This window comes from Bicyclus anynana, chromosome 1 (assembly GCF_947172395.1).
Source record: "Bicyclus anynana chromosome 1, ilBicAnyn1.1, whole genome shotgun sequence".
Classification (NCBI taxonomy): Eukaryota; Metazoa; Arthropoda; class Insecta; order Lepidoptera; family Nymphalidae; genus Bicyclus; species Bicyclus anynana.
In genome coordinates, this window is record NC_069083.1 from 12,396,124 (window position 1) to 12,408,181 (window position 12,058).

Sequence of the window (12,058 nt, forward strand, 5' to 3'; positions counted from 1 at the left end):
TTCTACCTAATTGATTTATACTAAAATTTCATTAGCGATGGTTAAGTTCGTATTTTATTTATGTATAATTAATAATAATATAATAGTTAATTATTTATTTATCACAATCGACAATAATTACAGTTGAAAATTTTGTTCAATAACATGTATGAATTTGGTATCTACGAGTAATTAAATGCTCTTAATAAAACGCTTCGCTCATATTATAGGCTGAGCTTTAAGAAGGTTCGTTCTCGTAAATGTACCGAGCCTACCGAGAGGGTGGATTTAACTTGATGCATTGTATTTTGCAGAAGCCCTTTTATCATATTATTGCTAATGCATTTATTTAATTATATGTATTTTATGCTTAGTTATATATCTATTAGATTAGTTACGTAAAAATTACGTAAATAACTAAGTAAATAGGTACTTAAGTATGTCACAACTTTACAAATACAGATTTTTATTATTAAATAATTAAATATAGGATACATTTCATTAATAATCATAATTACCTACTTAACAATTTCATTAATGTTTGCATCATTTGCACCTATAAAATATAAAATTAATTATTTACTAATATGGGTATACTTACGAGAGTTATTGGCGTGCACAGGCTTTTTAATTAAGGTAGTGCCTACCTATAAATATTTTTTTACAAATTATAAAGAAATAAAAATTCCTCCTCATATACAGGTGCATGCCACTGACGAGAGGTCAGCACCACCTAAGTATACTAATATTTTAAACAGGGAAGATTAGATCGTTTGTTTGCATTGATTATACTCTAAAACTACTCGACCGTTTTGGAAAATTCTTTCAACATTAGAATGCTACATTTTTCCCGATTAACACAGAATATAATCTATCTCCGTATTCCCACATTAACAGGATTTATCCAGGTTTACCGTGTGGCGTCTGCTAGTACCTACACAATACAAATACTGCAACAGCAATGCTCTAATTTGTAGAATTATAGAATAATTGCCTTTAAAATGTAAAAATGTAAATTCTATTGTAAGGTAATTAAATGCCATTTCATGGTTTTTACTTGTTACGAGTCAATCCTTCAGTCATTATTATGCTAGTTATGAGTTATGCGAGCGAAATTATTCTTTTGTCTCCCTTTGGGTTGGTTGGTTGGTCTGACTTTTACAATTTGTCTATACCTGATTTGGATACATGGGTAAATATCTCAACATCATCATCATATCAGCCGATGGACGTCCACAGCAAGACATATGCCTTTTGTAAGGACTTCCAAACATCACGATCCTGATCGCCGCCTGCATCCAGCGAATCCCGCGACTCGCTTGATGTCATTAGTCCACCTGGTGGGGGTCGACCAACACTGCGCTTTCTAGTGCGGGGTCGCCATACCAGCACCTTGGGTTTGGGAACCCAACGTCCATCAGCTCTTCGAATTATGTGCTCCACCCATAACCACTTCAGCTTCGCGACTCATAGAGCTATGTCAGTGACTTTCGTTCTTCTGCGAATCTCCTTATTTCTGATTCGATGACGCAGAGAAACTTTGAGCATCTCTTTCGAGATAGGTAAATATCTGCTCAACTATTTTTATTCAACATCAGTTCAACTAATGATTTTGATATATTGTATCTACTGTATATGCTGTAAATACGCTAATTTAAAAAAATACGGCATATTCAACACATAAACGGACGAGTAACGTCTTATTCAAGCATGCATCGTCGGAATCACGTTGCAATACGTCTTTGTCGCTACAATGATAATAGCCATGGCCAAAATCTACCTACCACCTAGCCTAGCTGGATGGAAAATAAAAAAATGCAAGCTGAGAATCGAACCCAGGATCTTTTATTAGGGTTCCGTAGTCCACAAGGATCTAGGAGTCTCACAATGTCCTCATTTCATTAAATCACAAGGAAAATTATAACAGCTAGTAGTAATTGCTATTTGTAAAAAGTATAGTCGACCAACTTTAAAAAACGTAATTGGTAATCGAAAATTGCATACTAATTCCGTTGTTAATTAAAAAGATAAAGTTGTCAGTAAGATAATTCAGTGACTGTTAATACTAGAAAGCTGAAATTTAGTATAGGTATTATATTAATTACGTCTATAAAGTGGTACAAAGAAAATTTGTAAATGATTTTATTGGGGTCCCTTCTCTAGATGCAAAGTGAGGATGAATTTTTTTCTGATGAGGGTATCGTTATCGGTATTTTTGTGCTTTACAGAAAGGATTAAACTGCTAAATTAATCTACGGAATCCTACACTGTGCGTGGCTCGACACTTGGCCAGTTTTTTTATGAAGCAATGCTACGACAAAGAAAGTGCCAATTTTGCACTCTCTAACATAATTTCGATTGTTCTACGGACCTCCCCATTGTGTTATTTATATTAGCGTAGAGATGCTACGAATGTAGCTTTAACTATGAAATTATTTTGTTAGTGAATATATTAGGTGACTTTCACGTTAGTCAGTCGTTGGTCCAGCTTGCTTATTCACTATTTTGGTTTTTTTATCAACCTATTAAAATAAACAACAATATCCTATATATATAACACTATATCCTCCAGTAAGCACCGGATGTCATTTTTACATAGAATATCAATTTCATACATGTCAACTAGCATACGTCAAAGATAGTGAATAGGCCAGAAGTGCAGCTTCGGATCTAACTAACCGAGTTAATCATCGTTTTTATATTTTCTACTTCTGACTGAAAATTGGAAAATTACAGAAAATTTTATCAATTATCTGTCATTTATTTTTCGTGTCAATGCATTTAGGGTATTGCAACAATCATGTCTCTAGTAGGCAGATCGTTAGCTTCGTGGCAACCCTTCAATTTAACGTTTAAGTAGTTCTCCGTGTAGACCTGGAGCTGATTATAGTCGGGTAAGACTGTATTAGGAGTGGGCACGACAGCAGACTAACGGGGCTGTGATCGAACCACCACCCCTCGGTGATGAGTCCAACCGCTCTTACCGTTGAGCTATGTATGTTACAAAAAAAGTAAAGTCTTATTATAGTCTCAATGAGTATTTAAATGATTAAAAAGCTTGGTGTTAAACTGTACTATACGACTGTGTACTATATGACTGTGTGTTTAGTTTGAAATAAGTTTGTAAAATGGTGATAAATAAAAAAAAATAAACCTTGGCTGAGTTTGTTGTGGGCTCTTCTCGGACCAAGGCGCGTTTGGAACCCTCGTAGGTAACTTTAATTTTAAGTATTCGAATGATTATTATCACCATCTCAAGTTTAATATTATTATACCTGACGTTTCGAAAGAGCTTGTAAACTAAGCCTATTTGAAATAAATGAATTTTGACTTTTGACTTTTTTGACAAGGCAATAATGTTATCCGATCTCTATGGTTAGGTAGGTACAACTTAGATCGTTAGTCACCAACATTAGTTAAGAAGTTGTTACGCATAATAATAATAATATATCGTGAGAGCGCCGTAAGTATCCGGATACGGAAGAGCGGAACACTCAGGGTCTGCGGCTACTAGCTTGCCTTGCATCAGTTTTGCACGCTGCCATTTGATTTTAACATATTATTTTAATTTTAACTATCAATAGTAATAATAAAATCAAGTTTTTTCGCTTGATTCAATTATTGTCTCGATATTTTAAAATTATTATCATCGTGAATGTTATATAAACAGGTACATACCACGATGAAACGACGAGATTTTTAATGTCGATATTTCGACCCAGTTGCACGAGAAAGAGGGTAGATCGATTCTACCCCTAACAGCTGTCTTCACTTCTCATCTCGCAACTTCAGTTCTGTCGTGACCACGATCCATGCAACTGGGTCGAAATATCGACATTAAAAATTTCGTCGTTTTATCGTGGTATGTACCTGTTTATATAACATTCATAATGAACAACCACGAAATAAGTTTAAAATCATTAGTTTATTATCATCGGTCCCTTAATTTCCTAAAACTAAACTATGGACCTCAAGCTCGCACAATCCATCCTAGTTCTAAATGAGAACTCGCACTGAAATGAGATTTAATAGCAAACCTTATTTCAGTCTGAGTTCTCATTTATAACTGAGATAAATTGAGCGAACTTGAGGTCCATTCGAGCTTTAGCAATTTCTTTATTCTGTGGTGATGCCGCTAGTCCAAAGATGCCCAAGCTTTGTGTTTACTGAACTTGATTGCTTTTTAACATTAAAGTATCTCACAGTTGTTTAGTCATCATTCATCATCACTAACAACCCATATTCGGCTCACTGCTGAGCACGAGTCTCCTCTTGGAATTAAGCCAGTCTGGCCAAATTTGGATTTTCAGACTTAACACACGTAGAGAATTAAGAAAATTGCCAGGAATACAGGTTTCGCCACGATGTTTTTCCTTCACCGTTTGAGACACGTGATAATTATTTTTTTTTCTCAGTTGTTTAATATCTAATCAATAATTCTTCAAAACATTCAAAGGAACATTCAGATAGCTACCATATCCTATAAGTGTTTTCCTATTCAATTCAAGTCATGTACTTATTTAATGATAATTTTCCAAGTATGTAATGTTATTTATTACTGCTCGGTGGAGTTATCATGTATGTCAGTGTACCATTCAAATAATAATCAGTCACTACATAGTTTTTCATCAAATTTTCATTTTTGCCACCATCTAACTTTGTTTTTACAACGAAATTATTAATTATCCTCATTTTACGTAAAGTTACATTAGTAGATAATAAATAGGAAGTAGTAATATTATTTTAACAATAAACTAGTATTTTTTAGATCGTTCAGTTCAGATCAGTTTGAATCGTGCTGCGATGTAAGAACCAGCTCATGACTAAGGGCCCCGTATGGGTTCGAAACTAGTCGGGTATCACGTGAGTTTTAGCCGTGTTTCATAATCAATTAATATAAACTGGTATTTATGTAATTTCGTTGAAATACTCATTAGATGAATGATGAATGAATTAGATGAATGTTAAAACAAAAAAAATTTTAATAAAAAAAATACAACCGACTTCAAAACCTAAAAACGTACCCACTAAACTAAAAAGTGAAAAATAACATATGTTCTACCTGCTGATCAGTTTGAAGGCGGTGCTAAGCCGGTGATGTATTAATTCAAGCCATGTGAGAATATCTTATAGATTTAGATTTTGCAAACAGTGTTGTTTCATGTGGTCCTGTCAGAAATGGCTTAAATTAAGACAACACCGGCTAAGCACCGCCTTCAAACTGATCAGCAGGTAGAACATATGTTATTTTTCACTTTTTAGTTTAGTGGGTACGTTTTTAGGTTTTGAAGTCGGTTGTATTTTTTTTATTAAAATTTTTATTATTTTTCCATTTTTAGTGTAAAATTTCATCTCAAACGAATACATCAGACCCCTAATGACAGTCACAACCCATCTTGGTACAAAATTCTCAGCAATACAAATTAATCAAGCCCAAGCACTAGGTAGCTACCGTAAACCGTTAAGGGGTTCCCTTGATCCCTTGATCTTCATCATCAGGCCCCTAATAACAGACACAACTCATCTAGGTAGAAAGTTCTCAGCAATACGAATTAATCAAGGCCAAACACAAGGTAGTTACTGTAAACTGTTAAGGAGTTCCCTTAATTGTCCTTGGTCTTCATCACCAAACCCCTAAATGACAGTCACAACCTATCTATGTGGAAAGTTCTCATTAATACAAATTAATCAAGCCCAAACACAAGGTAACTGCTGTAAATCGCCGAGGAGTTCCCTCGTCTGTTTTATGGCTCCATCATCAGATCACTTTTAAACCTTCATGAAATTGTAGTGCTTAAAAGTACTAAATGGAAAAGTATACGAACACACTAGACACCCATATAATTTTCGAAAGTTCCCCTCAATTTCTCCAGGATTCCATCATCAGATCTTGACATGATGGCAATGGGACCAAATGGGGACTATACCGTTTCAAACAAAAAAAGAATTTTTGAAATCGGTCCAGGCGTCTTTGAGTAATCGGTGTACATACATAAAAAAAAAAAAAAAAATACCGACCGAATTGAGAACCTCCTCCTTTTTGAAGTCGGTTAAAAATAACTGTCATTGGATGTACAATGGCGAAGTCAAGGTCATTTCGTAGAAACAACTATGTTAGTTGATCACAAAAACGAAAATACGATGAAAAACGATGTAATGACACATTAATTATTAAATTAAGGCTGCAGATAGGTCATTATTTTTTACGTGACTGCAAACATTACAGTACTATGTAAATTGTAATTGCAGGTCTCTGGTCACACGAGTTCACAAGCTCGAGAGATACAAATAATAAATGTCGAGTCATTTTTCACTTTCACTTTCTCTATTTCTACCTAGACAGATATTTTAATAGAATCTATTTACCAAGTATGATATAAAAGTATCTACGGTCATCTCAATACGTATTGCAAGTGATACGATATGACCTTTACGATAACTTGCATTGGTCTACTAGTGAATAAATTATGAATCGATTCACTTGAGATCGGCATACTAAATCTAGATTTACGGTTTAAAACCTTTATTTTATAGGACGTCAGAGGAGACACATAGGCCAAGGGTCGCAGACTACATGAACAAAACCAGTTTTATTTTAAAAGCTTATGGCGCTAGTAGGGAAACCAGTATCTACATTTTTATTTTTTTTATTCTTTATAAGTTCGCCCTTGACTACAATCGCACCTGATGATAAGTGATGATGTAATGTAAGATGGAAGCGAGCTAACTTGTAAAGAGTAGGATGAAAATCCTTTTTGGTTTCTACACGACATGGTTGACCATGGTTAATCATCAGGGTGTTAAAGAGGAAGTTCTCTAGAGAGTGCTCTGCCAGTTCTTAAAGATACAGGATAGTTGGTGGTTAGATAGAAATACTATTCTACCTAAGACCTAGCAGAGTACGCACTAGAGAACTTCATCATTAACAACCCACATTCGGGTCACTTTTGAGCACGAGTCTTCTCTCGGAAGAGCGGGGTTAGGGTAATAGCCCACCACGCTAGCTCAATATGGATTGGCAGACTTCACACAAGAAGAGATGTTAGAAAATTTTTAGGTATGCATGTAGGTTTCATCACGACGTTTTTCCTTCACCGTTTGAGACAAGTGATATTTAATTTCTTAAAATGCATATAACTGATGCTAACGGATTCGAACTTACACCCTCCGAATCGAAGGCAGAGGTCATAACTCATATCCACTGGGCTACCACGGCTAGTGAACTTAAGTCAATGTATATAGAATAGAATGAGTAAATGGCGACCTCGAACCGGAAAGCACAGTGTTGGTCGACTCCCCCTAGGACCGAGGACATCAAGCGGGTCGCAGGGAGCCGCTGGATGCTAGCTGGTTTGGAGCTGGATGTTTGGAAGTCCATGCAAGAGGCCTATGTCCAGCAGTGGATGATGATATACATTAGCGTATCTAGGATTATCAGGCCTGGCCCGCGACTTCAAGTCTATGTCAATTATTAGTTTCATAATAGAATTCCATATCGGTAGCCCAGAATGGTTGCCATTGCAAATGCCTTGATAATCCAGTGGTTAGCCAGATCTTGAATCATGATGACGTGAGTTCGTGTCCATAAGAGAGGCTTGGTCCTTAGGCTGAATATGGCGATGATGAGGTACAATGCAATGCTCTGCTTGTCAAGTGCCTACCCGACGAATCTCATTATGCAACAAGTACTTCATAATCCCTTCTAATCTAATACTTGTATAGGGATTACTATATAAGTACAGACCTGAGAGAATACTTTAATAATAAATATTACCTTTATTGTTCCGATAGTGTTTTCAATCAATAGTCATTATCATTAGTTTTAGCGTTTTCTATTCTGTGGAAAAGCTTTATTAAATAGGTATTAATGGCTTCTCACATAACTCTGACCGCCCTTAACTAAGTAACCGTAAGCGGAAGTACAATTGTTTAAGGTTTTGATAGTATTCTATACTTGCCTAAGCAAAAGGCCGGATTTTTGTGTGTTTTTACGGTTTTCTTAAGTTTTATTTATGAGTACTGTTAATGAAATATGACTGTGGATAAACGAGAGGTGGACATGAGGTAGTTTATTCGTTCGAATCTATACTTATAATAAAACTGGTCGAATTCTATACATTTATCCGCAATTTTAGATTTTACGTATACCATTTGTAACACCAAATGTTACCGTGGCATAACGGAAGCCAGCGACATCTAGAATCTATACTTATAATACGAATTCTGTACATTTTGCAAATTCTGTACATTGAAGATATTTTTAAAATTAAACCTATTAAATAGTGAAATAGGGCTTCAAAGTTTGCATTGATTTCCACGCGGACGAAGTCGCGGGCGTCCGCTAGTACATCGATATAATCGTTACATTCACGTAATTAATATTTTATAGGTAATTCAGTGAATCAGTCAAGGCCCTCAAATAAGGACACAAATACCCTCTGTTATATTTTTATACGTTTACTGCATATTACAATATGACGCCAGGGGTCTCCGCCAATCAGGCAGTAAGAAAACTTATACGTCATAGTCATAGCCTCAACAAAAAGCAGTGACGTAGCTTTAAGGAAGGAAAATGATAAAAACGTACCAAATACTTAAAGAAACATAACTTGGCATAAATTAATAGTTTTTCACTAAATTAAAATATAGGTTGTTATTAAAAAAATAGTAAATGTATTTATTTATATCGTTAGTTGTATGTATAGATAAATAACATATGCTCGTAAGATTATGAAATTAGTTTCTCCGTTTCTTCAACACGGCATGGAAAATAAAAGATTTTGCTGGCCTATTCACTCTTTTGATCTTTATTATCAATCTATATATATTATATTAGGGTAGGGGTAGGGTAGGGGTAGGGTAGGGGCATAGCTGGGCATTAACTCGTTAATCCGTTAATCGTTAATTAACGAAGTTAACATTTTGATTAACGGATTAACTTTTAAGTTAACTTTTAAAAACGTTAACGGACCCGTTAACTTCCGTTAATATGCAGAAGTCCGTTAATCGTTAATCCAATGCCTACTATTTACCGCGCGGCGTGATTTACAGGTTTAGACAAGTAAGAAATTATGAAAGATTTTTTTTTCAAATAAATCAACAAATTACTATATTTATGTTAAAATTATTGATAAAATCAACTAAAAACAAATTATGGCACTTTTCCCCAGTGCCCACCTTTATTTTTCCAGTGGTAAATTTCCAATCTCACACAATGATAAAAAAATGCAATATTAACCAGTCATATTAACGGATTAACGATTAACGTTAACTTGCGTTAATTCTTCCGGAATGTAACGCTTTAACGTTTAACGAAGCTAACTTTTTTTGTAGCGGATTAACGATTAACGAAGTTAACTATTTGACTAACGGTGCCCAGCTATGGGTAGGGGTAGGGTAGGGGTAGGGTAGGGTAGGGGTAGGGTAGGGGTAGGGTAGGGGTAGGGTAGGGTAAGGTAGGGTAGGGGGTAGGGTAGGGGTAGCGTTGGGTAGTGGTAGTTGAAAGTTTACATCGAGTGTCACGCGGACGAAGTCGCGGGCGTCCGCTAGTATATTACATTATAAACATCAAATCATTTGACAAAATGCTATTTACTTATTATTAGATATCCACTTGTAAGCACTGGACGACATTTACATAGAATCTTAATTTTTTTTTAATGTAGTATATATCGCCATGGAGGTTTTATATTTGGTAAATAGATATGAAGACGACGATGTTGATTGGTAGGTATATTTATTATTTCACTGATTGTAACAATAGTATATGGATATAAAATAAAAGGTTAACAAATAGATGAAGCGGTGTGGAATGGAGAACTGGTCAAGATGTAATGGATGGGCGAAACAATATATCCACGCATGCGCGGTCGAGGGAATTCTCAATATGAAATGAATCTGGAATGTGAATGTAGATGGCCTAACCTAAAGTGGGCGAACGAAAGAGTTCGTTCGCCACACCACCGCCCTACGGAGAAAAAAAAAAATAATAAAAATAAAAGTAATAGTAAATGCACTAGAAGAGCAGGACTCGTCCAGCCACGGCTTTAAAGGCTTGGAGTCGACGAGCAGCGTAGAGCGCGCCGGGCGGCGTGATGAGCGTACCGGGCGGCATGATGTCAGCGTGGCGGCGCGGAGAGTGCCCCGGGCAGCGATGTGCGCGAGCCAGGCGGCGCACCCTGCGCGCAGGGTCATGACATCAGATGTGCAGTTGGGCGTCGCGCGTGAGCAAGCGACGCGGAGACAGCGCGCCTGGCAGCGGTATGCGCGAGCCAGTGGCGCGGATAGTGATATAGACTTACACTTGACCCCCAATTCATATTATATGTCAACTAGTATACGTCAAAGATAAGTGAATAAGCCTGCTGCTGGTCACTAGTCAGCCTTCAAAATCAGAGACTCTTTCAGGGTTCCCAACTTAGGGGTTTTCCCCCCAGATTTAGGGGGCAAATAAGTGAAATGGGATTTTTTTAGGGGTCTGAAATTTTTAGGAGTATTTTCAGGGATTTTTTGACTCTTTAATATTTTTAAATTGATGATAATTTTAATATTTCTTTCTTGACCTAGCGACTTATAACGACATATAATACGTTATTCTACAACCACTCTGAGGCAACTGGCGGCAATTTTTATCGAATAAAAAAAAATGTTAAATTTATTCATTGTCAACATGTGTGATTTCAAAAAATCTGAATCTTCGGATAAAGACGTAATATTTTGTCTGTATTAAATATAGACTTTTGAAACATATTAAAGCATATTATTTCTAAATTTTTATGAATTTATATTTTTTAGGGGGACAACTCAATAATTAAGGCGATTTTAGGGGTTTTTGACACAATCTTTAGGGATAAATATTTTGAAGAGTTGGTAACACTGGACTCTTTTTATTACAGAGTCTATCCAAATATGTTATAGCAACAGTCATGGAAGTGGATACATTTCAATAAAATTCGGTTTTTCAAACCCATAAATTTTGTTTAGCTACCCACAAACCTATAAACTATCCATTATTTTTATTATTGGTACACTATAGTATTTTGCTTCTAAGCTTTATTTTTTATCGATCTGTACGTGCAAAATTTATTTTCCACTGTAGCTACAGAAAACATGTAGCGCCTAAAGTACTGAGCCGATTTTAATGAGTTACCTAGTCAATTGATTCAAGATCGCTTGGTCAAAATAAAAAATCAACATGCTGATTTTGTATCTAAGTACATGGTTAAGGTTTAAGCAGGTTAAGGTTTAAGCAGGTTTGCAAAAGGGGTGTTAAATCGAGCTCTGTAATTCTGTGTTGCATTGGTTTCTATAAAGAAAGTACCTACATTAAGTACTGGCTTTAAATATTCAGACTTCAGAAACTAGGCGAGTGATGACGGGCAGCTATCAGCAATTATCGCTGTAAGCGAACAAGTGGCTTCTGCATTTTGATAGCTTCGGGCTAAATGGTAACATGTAACACGCCACAAAGGAGATTAAATGGAATCGAGACCTATTTTGAAATGAAATTGGGGTCAATGGCCTACCTACATTGTTATTTTTGTGATTGAGAAAAGTCATTGTCTTATTTTTTTATTACTAGAATCTTTTTTATCTACACAGAAATCTTAGGGAGTCGCTGGATGCAGGCGGTTCAGAATCCTGGTATTTGAAAGTCTCTACAAAAGGCCAATGTCTAACGACTGATATGATTATGATGACACAGGAATCTGCAATTTACTAATTGCACATACCTACATACTTATTTTATACGTTATACTGATTTTATAAAGCTGCAATGGATAGAAAATTCCCAGCAGTGTACCATAATTTTATACATTTCTTAAACAGTGTTATCACAGAACATTTAAAGCGAACATGAGTAAGACGAAGATCATGTCTAACGCTCACCGTACCGCTTCACCCAGTTATTGTTGAGGACTCTGCGCTCGAAATTGTAGACGAATATATATACTAGGACTAACACCTAGGACACACAGTCCAGTTAGGTAGGTCCAATTTCGAGAAAGAGGTAAATCGCTTAATCCAGCTCCGCTGGGCAGCGTTTGGGAAACTCCGCGACATCTTTTCGTCCGAAATT